The 9,767-nt window shown below is 34.9% G+C and overlaps 1 non-coding gene across 1 annotated transcript; it reads left to right on the forward strand.

The window, feature by feature from the left end:
* Positions 1-997: 997 nt before the first annotated feature.
* On the forward strand, positions 998-1,068 carry Trnag-ccc (transfer RNA glycine (anticodon CCC)). Its single transcript has one exon. It is a non-coding gene; the product is annotated as a tRNA-Gly (tRNA).
* The last annotated feature ends 8,699 nt before the right edge of the window (positions 1,069-9,767 follow it).

A 9,767-nucleotide genomic window follows, 5' to 3' on the forward strand; every position in this document is an offset into this window, starting at 1 on the left:
CGTTCAACAAAAATATTTTGGTTGGAGCTCTCATTCCGTGAACTTATCCCGGATTCCTCTCACGGAAAAAACAAAAATTTGATAAACTTTCGTTTTATTACAAAAACAGTTTTACTATACTGTAGATGAGATCTAGCTCCATTCATTAATTTTATTGCTTGACACCTCGTTCGTGGGCTACTTATCTGGGTTTTAAACCTACACAATTTACTTTCAAAATCACATAAATGTCAGCCGAAGTTCGGATCTTCTGCTTTGTGTAAAGTGCATTGATAATAATCTGGTGTGCGAGTGGGATGGCGATAGGGGGAGGCGGGAGTGCGAGCGTGACGGGCGGTCTTGAATTGAAACATCAAAATTTTACAGCGTTTTTATTGCGCTCGCGCATGTAAGTGTTTACACGAAACGTCCGGTGCGCGCACCTTTGGGGTGTAGGCGCGCTACTGTGGATGTCAAGATTTTAAAAGTATCAGCTGGTTCTGGAATAGAAATAAACTATATCTGTACCGTTGAAATACACTTTTAAACTGTTAATTTCCCAATAGTACCTACTTATGTTATAGGAACTCACAAACATCATGCCCTCTTTTCTGCAGTAGAGTTAATGTTTAAATAGAAAAACAGTATCACTCAATTCTGTAAGAAGAAAGTATCCTTTATACAGGCAGTGGTTAAATAGACCGCACGCACCCCACATCAATTTGAACTTTATTCTGTGAAAATCTACGGTTGATAAAATTAATTATTTTTTTTAGGCCTTGTTCTTGTTAAGGATTAAGCAGATTAGCAGATTATTTAAAATAATTATTTTTTTAGGCCTTGTTAAGGATTAAGCAGATTAGCAGATTATTTAAAATAATTATTTATTTGAAGTTATAAGTTGGCGGTCTTATAACTGGTATAAGGTATCTCTTCCAGTCAAAGACCAATCCTGCATGAACGAGATAGTAAGCAATAACTTAATATTATGTGTCCTATTTTCGCCCCGCGGCGACAAGCACTGCTGGTGTAGTGGTATCATGCAAGATTCCCATTCTTGCGACCCGGGTTCGATTCCCGGGCAGTGCACTGAACTTTTTTTTCACAAAAACTGTATTTTTTTCAATAATACCTACTTCTACGTCCTTTCCCATCAGCTTCAGTTATCAGACGAAGCCGGGCATAGCTCAAAACTTTTTGTGACGGACAAAATCTCTGACATTCCGCGTGCCAACGCGGTAGGTTGACATGGGAATGATGACCAGCTAAGCGTCCTTCCCATGGCTATACGCAACAATTATACGGTGATATTTGTGGTTCCCAAACTTTTAATGGTTCTATATTGGCTCACATAAAATTCTAAATCCTATTCTTTGTCTTACTACCGATTTGTGTTCATAATAATCTCTCTTCATAATTTTATTTTTCATACCTTTTTTATTCATACATTTTTATTACTACCATCGGAGCTCATAACAGTTAGTAATCATAATTTTTTTATCAATTCTGTTACTACCAAGAACCATTTAAAATACATAATTTTTATTTTCAGATCTTTTTTCTTCATAACATTCATTGATCATATTGTTTTAATTAATAATGTTGTTACTAAGAACATACTTCAACTCATAATGTTGTTGTTCAGAAAAATTTACTTTATAACAGACATACTCGTATCTTTAAAAAAATCATATATAATTTAATAGAGTAGATAAGCATGCAGAGCATGCAGCATGAAAGCAAGCATGCAGCATGCATTGGTATCTCCTCGTCTCCGGCGCTGCGGGATGTGCAGCCCTTCCGCCCTTGCGTAACGAGGCTCAGGCACCCACGCTTGCTTCCGCAGCTTCGGCTTTTTGGACCGCCATCGGCGCCTTCGGCGCCTCGGTGACCAGCCTCAGCCGCTCCAGCTCACCCGGGTGCTTGAGCCTCGTTACAGCGGGCGAGGGCTGCCCTCCCTCCGCACCTCCGGCTTTTAAATTACACTCTAGGGGTAGGGCAGACAAGACTACGTGGAGTCGGTTTTGCAGCGATTCGTTTCTGTCACGTTAGTTTTGTGGCACAAAATATTGCCTGTTTTGGACCATTTCAAATTAATTTAATGTTAAAATACGATTTAATACGAATATAGACATCATGATTTTCAATAATATGGATAAATACACTTATGAGTAATAAATTTATGAAAACATATATTAGGATACATCACATTTATGAATATTATAGTTATTTATTCGAATGATTATGAGTTTCGATCATTAGTATAGAAAAATATATGAAAACAAATATTAGTAAAAACTAAGTGTATGATTAGTGATATTATGAATATCAATGATTATGTTTTTAAATATGTAGGTTTTAAATTTTTTATGAAGAGTGATCATTATGGTATCAAATTGTATGAGAAATATTTTCGGACCTCCAATGATAGGAATTGAAAAGTTATGTAAGAAAATGCGCTACCCTTTTAATTACCCCCTTTTTTTTCAAAATTTAGTACGTTGTGAATTCATTTGCAAAAAGTAATGTTGGTTTGCTATTTTTCTGGTATTCATAGTTTTCTAAAATACAACCTTAGTATTGATTTTAAAACACATACCATCAATAATAATTAAGATTTATATAGAACTGCCGCCTGTAAGATAGGCCAAACTTTCCTGAAGTCCAGATCTAAAAGAAAGTATTTGAAAAATCCTACAAACGCCTCCTCCTTATCCATAAAAAAACGAATTTTCTTATTAACATACATTACATTAATTTTATGCAAAAAGCAAACAACTTATTTCATGAAAGTTCTATAATTACACTATCAGCGCCCCCTTCTCATTAAAACGCCCCACTGGGGCTGTCACCACAACTTGAGAGCCGCTGCCCTTTATTAACAAGGCCATGGGAATCGCACGAATTAAGTGCACTCCCACAGTGAGTCATTGGTGAAAACTGTCGAGAGCCCAGATTCATCTCAGGAATTTATTTAGAAATATTTTGATCGTGTAACTGTATTTTGGGGACTCTTTTTAAAATTTACTTCCGACCATCGTCCACTGATCTTGAGAATTCGAAATTCTTTTGAGTTTCCATTTTTGCGAATTTCGTAACTTTTTTTAAACAAATACCTTTCTAAAAATATAAATGTTCGTTCATATAGTCAGCGTCAAATAATTCGTGACACCCAAAGTAGACAAAAGGTTAGCAACTCGTCTTTGTTACATACAATTGGAATAAGGTGTATCAATCAACCATAAGGTTCAATCCAACCAAAAGGTGTTTTTGGATTTGACGCTGGCCGTACACAACATACATTATGTTAGATTCATTGGTCATCTCAAGTCAATCATCATTCTGCAAGAACACATAGCTATATTAGGTATGATAACCTAATTATAGCAATGTGTTCTTGCAGGGTTTTACTTTTGCGGCATCTTACCATTTCGTCAACATTTCATCATCTTTATTAACAGGACAACAAAACACACTCAAGCTTGATACATAATTTGATTGATGATTGATCAAATCATCTTACCTTATTAGGTGACTCTAGGGTCAAAACATGCTTTTTCCCCCAAAATACTCCAGCAATAGTTTAAAAATTTTGTTTCTCAGAAGCAAACACACGTCAATGGTGCGAAGGTCGCATGGAAGAAAAAAGCCATGATTCAGAGCATTCAGAACCTAATTATTAGCTTTTTACTGAAATGATTCACCTTCCAGTTAATAGTGAATGGAGGGAAATCCGGGTTGAGGGAGTGGTCACCCCAATGACGATTAAATTGCACTTTTTTTGTTTATTTGACTCAGGGCTTAGTTATTACAGGAAAATATTTCCTTCTTCTTTATATTTTGAAGTCCTAGGTGCGACAAAATTTCGCAAGACTAAATTCATTGTATTTATACCCGACTGCGCCAGAAGGAGGGTTATGTTTTTTTAACTATAATCTTGCTAATCATACCGACATCTTCTACATATAATATTCTTAGATTGAGAATATAATGAAACTCTAAAATACGTCACGTTTCGATCAGTAGTGTCAAAAATAATGTTCGTTCGTTCGTTTCAGCCAAATGACGTCCACTGCTGGACAAAGGCCTCCCCAAGGTTTTCCACAAAAATAATGTTACTTCATTAAAATACCGTTTATATCATGGAAGAGAGCATTATTATGGCGAAATGGTGAATGACAATTTTCCAATAACAATCGTTGTGTACAAGTAAATTGAATTTTAACTTTTTAACAGTCGTTTTGCACAAAGTTAAAAAAGGGTTCACTGTATGGAATGCGATATACAATAAACCATACTTTCTGCCCGCGCATTGTTTAAATACGACTAATTAACTAACTCATTACACCGCGAACTGGGGCTAATAAAATATTATTTTATTAGGATTGTTATTTCTCTGTTAAGAGCGATTTAACAGAAAGCTAAAATAGTATGGATTTGAAAAACTTTGTTATGCATTATTCCCAAGTTATAAAAATGCGAAACAGTCAAGTGCAAAATCAAAATATGGAAAAGTCCATATGCTTAATTTTCATTAGGATTTATTAAACAGGTATTTAATTGGTAACTTACATTAAAATGCTTAAACATTTAAAATCCACAAAAGTAATTGATGCACAAATATTCATATTTAGTGACATTATTTATTCTTAAATTAATACGGAAGGATTATGACTAGTAGCCTGTAAAAAGACTTGGTGGATTACTAGCTGCACCATCTTACTTTAACTATAACAAAAGTCTGTCAAACTCCATACAAAAATACCGGTTATAGTTATAGTTACGGTTAAAGTATGGTTTTTGTCCCAACAAAATCCACAAGTTTCTTACCGATCGGGGAACAATAACTCGTAAATGTTTATCACGCGTTGTAAATGAGCGTTTTTCAAGGGGCTAATTATTTCCATACGAACCCACACACAATTGATTTGACGCTTTTCAAAACTAAACCATTAGTCTGGAAATGCGGCTTTTAATTATGAAATTGAGAATAACAATATTTTAACTTTGAGTGAGTCGGATTATAAAAATAAGACCTTACCACACTCAGTAGCAAATGCTAATAAGTTTAGACAAATAATGTCAATTTCAGTTAGTAGTTTCTCATTTCTCCTATTCTAAAAGAATTATTTAGCTTTAAAAACCCAATTAAATGAACTAGGTATATTTTATTGGTTTCTAAATTGCCAGTTATACAAAATCTACGGGATATAGCGTCTTGGAAGTTTAGCGTGTAAGCTTTTAGTCGCTTAGCTTAGTTGTTAATCAGTATGAACATATACATACAGGATGTCCCAAAATTTGTACGTCACACTGACACCAGATGTAAATGAGCTTAAGACGCATCTAGCAAGTATATTAAGTCCATTTTTATCACTGCGCAAGCTCAAGTGCGCAAATTACATCGGCCGATTCTTCATAAAATTTAGAACTCTACAAAACTTTCTTCAGATATGAGAGCGAAAATGCTCTACGAAAGCAAATCTTGAAAATTATCTTTGTCTATAACTGTTTATTTAATATACATAGTTTTTGGCCATGCCTATGACAAGCCAAGAGAATCTTTTTATCCTGTATGGTATTTTGGATTAAACTATTACGTTGTTAAGTTTCTTCAAAATAGGTCCATCAGTGTCTGAGTTACAAACAAACATTCATCCGTCCTCACATACTTATGCGTTTTAAATAATATTATTTTATATTGACTGTTGAGTAGGTACTATAAAATTCTGTCAATACCTTCACATGAATCATTAAAGTCACAATTCATTAAAACTATCATCAAGCTCGCGATCAATAGGGATGTCGATTGACTGTTATTGCATGACATATCGACGTCCGTATCTCCGATCTTTATCGATAAACATTCCTGCAAAGTCACTTGACTGGGGTGGCATCACGTCTCTTTGTGTTATCTAGTAAGTACCATATTAAGCGGCTAATGTAGGGAATTTAATATCTAAAGGCGACGAGAGACGTAAAGTCGGATCGGCCGGCGCGTAAAATGGCGGTTACGACGTTTGACTCGCGAGATCAGATTATGACATTGCTCGTAAGTTGAAAGCTAATCAAAATGTTTTAATCGATGGCGAGATAATATTAGGGTTGTGACGTGGAAGGTTAATCGATAACTCAATTTAATAAAATAATTAATATTTTGTTTGTATTATATTAATAATTTTTGATTTATGACAGACTTTTAATATCTGTCACTTTCTGATTGGTAACTTGTTTAGCTATTTTGGTTTTCGGTGTTAAAAGTGTAGATCTAAGTACTAAAAAAAAGGACAAAATACGTTAGTTGAATTTCGTTAAAGTATGAGTAGATGTATATGTAGGTATATTAGGTATTTCTAAGTAGTAACTTATTACTTCAAGAAAACAAGAGTGAGATTAATTTTTGAACATCGATAATAGTATTTTATATCGACAAAGCAATATAGGTACATCACTAATATAAATGAATTCTTTGCATTACTGAATTGATTTGTTAGATATTTCTTCTTGAGTAAGCCATCTTTGAATTAAATATTAAAAATACAATATCACTATAATGGCTCCTTAAACGGGAACACCAAAATTGTTTTAACTGTTATGTTTCTTGATATATTTTTATTTTTTAACTGTAGGCTGAACTGTAGCCTGCGTTTACTGTTAGATACCTTTTTGATGACTTGTGGATATTAATCTCTATGTGTTGTCGATTGTGTAAAAATATTTATTCCTTATTAATTTCCATTTGTGTTAATTTCTGCCATCGTTAATAATTAAAACTTACAAAACGTTCATTAAAATAAAACCTAAAGTCCTCTGTATCAATATTATTAACCTTTTCAAACCCACCGAGATCTCCGATTTAAATCGATTGCCTCTCTATTATAAGTATTTGACTACCCATTGAAGGGGCAAAAAACGTCTCGCGGCGGACATCGGAATCGTTTTAGTCCGAGTGCACACTCGACCGGCATGTTTGTCCAAGAGTGTTATCCCACATTCTGGAGTATTTGGGGACTTGAAGAGTTTGTCGTGTGAACTATGCTTTGTTTTCTTTAGGTTTGACGGCGCATAACGCAAACAGAGCTTAAAGGATCTGTAGGGCGTAAGTGACTCACATTTTAAGTCTTTTGAATTTTAAGCATTGCGTAAAGAATGCGTAAAGATTTGTAGAATATATTACAAATAGTCAAGGAGTGTTTCAGCTGGTCCACTGGTCCATAGAAAAATTATTTAAAAATTCAATCTGGTGACGGTGGGCCTAGCTAAAAGTGGGGTAAGTAGCTGGAAGACTTAAAAACAATATTGATAACTCACATTTAAATTCTTTATTAATATGTAAGCCTTTTTCAGGACACATGCACACGTTCTTTGGGGCAACATAAATGGGCTGGTGCTGATAGATGTCTTGTCATTTAATTTTTACTTTAAACTATCCTTGTTTTTTTAAGATGATAAATCTAGAATCCACCATAAGATAGCATTAAGCATAATTATGATAAAAGACAGACACCGTAAGATAATGTAATAGAGGTCACAGTTGCTCATCTGAGTATTCTCTGCTGTCTACCTCTCAAAAAATAGATGAGTAACAGTGTTTCAAACGTACCGGCTGTAAAACTTTACCTATAGTGTTTATTGTCTCAAGACGGTTGGCTAAGAAAATTAAACAAATGAACATCGATATCAAAGCGCGGCTCCGAGAAGGAATGACGAAGAGGGAAGTAAGTTTATTAGAAAAGGGTTCCGTATAGTTTAAACTAACATTATTGTAAAACCATCTTAAGAGAAAAAAAATCTAATTCTTCTTTAAGACTTAGACGTGACGTCTACTCTTATGGTTTTCAGATTTATTTTAATGTTATTAAGTAGCTGAAACAAAAATATTATCGGAATATCGATAATTCTAATAATGTAAAATGTACACTTGTCTAAACAAATCACAGATACCTCTTTTACCTTTTTGCATTTGATGATGTCTGGATTCTTTGTATAGCTTAGAAATGTAGCGAAGCGATCACAATGTAATTGAACGCGAATGTCACGTTGTCTACCAGGCAAAAATAAAACGATTTTATGAAGATATTAACCTCAAACTTATTAAATGCTTCTGCTGCGGATCTCTAAAGACAATTAGGCTATTTCACAAGAAGGTCATAGTTATTTGAAATAATAAAACGCCTTTGATGTGTGGCTAAGCTTTTGCCATATTCTTTGTGCGATCGTTCCAGATTCCCCGTAAACAAAGATTAAACAGCAAATCGGAATTTTCGAAGATCAATAGTGTTGTATGTCGTAGGCGTAAAACATTTTACACGTGATTATGAGCACTACTTCAGCTGTAATTCAGTGCCTCTAGAATTTAGATAAATCGCCCTTACTAATAAAAGTCGCATGCGCGTGTTAAACACTGGAGTGAGGCTTCCAGTGACTTGGCCCACTTTTAGAGTAGGCGCACACTGTTGATTTTTAGTTGGCCGATAGTTGTGCCCGATTTTAATTTGTATGAAGAATCGGCCAAATCGAATCGGCGTAGTGTGCGCACTCCCATACATGCCCATACTGATCAACTGCCCGACTAAACTATCGGCCGACGAAAAATCAATGGTGTGCGCCTACTCTTAACTTGGCCCACGGACAGAAGTCGCTGGATTGAATTTTTAATTAGGTACATTTTTTACTTGTGCGCAACGCATATGTAACTTTGTTCTTGGATTTTTTTAAGGACAACGGCCTAAATCAAACTAAATTATGTGTATCTTATGGTAAAAAAAAAATTTTTTTTGATATGTCTAGCGAAACAATCACTATAGAAATGAAAAGGGTTGTTTTTATTGCGTATAGAAAATGTCTATGAAAACTTTTATCAAATACCTACATTATTAAACTAATAAAGGTACGATGCACCAGACTAAATCATAATAAACCGGTTTTCAGTCTGAGTCGGCGAGCATTAAAGGTGCCTAATGATGTCCTGCATCTGCAACCGGTTCCATTGGCAGAAACCGGTCTGATATAAACCACCAACCGGTATCTTGAATCGGTAACTAGTTGGTTACCGAAACCTGAAACAAAGGTTTCATTTTGAAAATAAAAATCATGAAAAAAAAATTAATGAATTTTTTACCTATTATTTAGATTTATTTAAAATAAACGCGACCGATTAGAAACATCAAAGTTAAATAAAATAAGTTATAATTTAGAAGAAAGTACCTAATTACGTTTATGAAAATTCGCATGGTCCTAATAAACTAAATAAATATCGAAAGTCCAGGTACAAAGGTTTGCTTTACGAAGACATTTTATTTTATATCAAAACCCTTTAAAAACTCATCAACGAGCGATGTTTATCCTGAGACGTCGTAATCGAAGCGACCTTAACCGTTAACCTAAATGTTAACGTCCACTCACAAATCTATCCTATGTCATACACTGCTCAAAAACAGGTGCTCAGGTAAAATGGATTGTTTGCTTAACACAATTAGACTTTCGCACGTGTCTTCTAATAATAGATGCGAGCTCTTCTCACTGTCGATCACTCGTTTCAGCAATCAGCTAATGTCGGCTCCGTAAGTGTTGCCCAAACAACGCGAAAAAAAGCAGGCAATATGTCAGGATTATTGAAGCTTCATTAATTGGTGCGATAATTTATAAATTCGCCCACTCGCGTCGTTAGAGCGTATCCCCACCGTCAGATTTCTAATCATGCGAAGCCTAATCCGCTAAAATCTTAGCCAAAATAGCGCGAAAATTGTTTCGCTTGCGCGTACGGCGGGGTGGGCGCTGCTCAGGTG

Source organism: Ostrinia nubilalis, chromosome 3 (assembly GCF_963855985.1).
Source record: "Ostrinia nubilalis chromosome 3, ilOstNubi1.1, whole genome shotgun sequence".
In the NCBI taxonomy this organism is placed as follows: domain Eukaryota; kingdom Metazoa; phylum Arthropoda; class Insecta; order Lepidoptera; family Crambidae; genus Ostrinia; species Ostrinia nubilalis.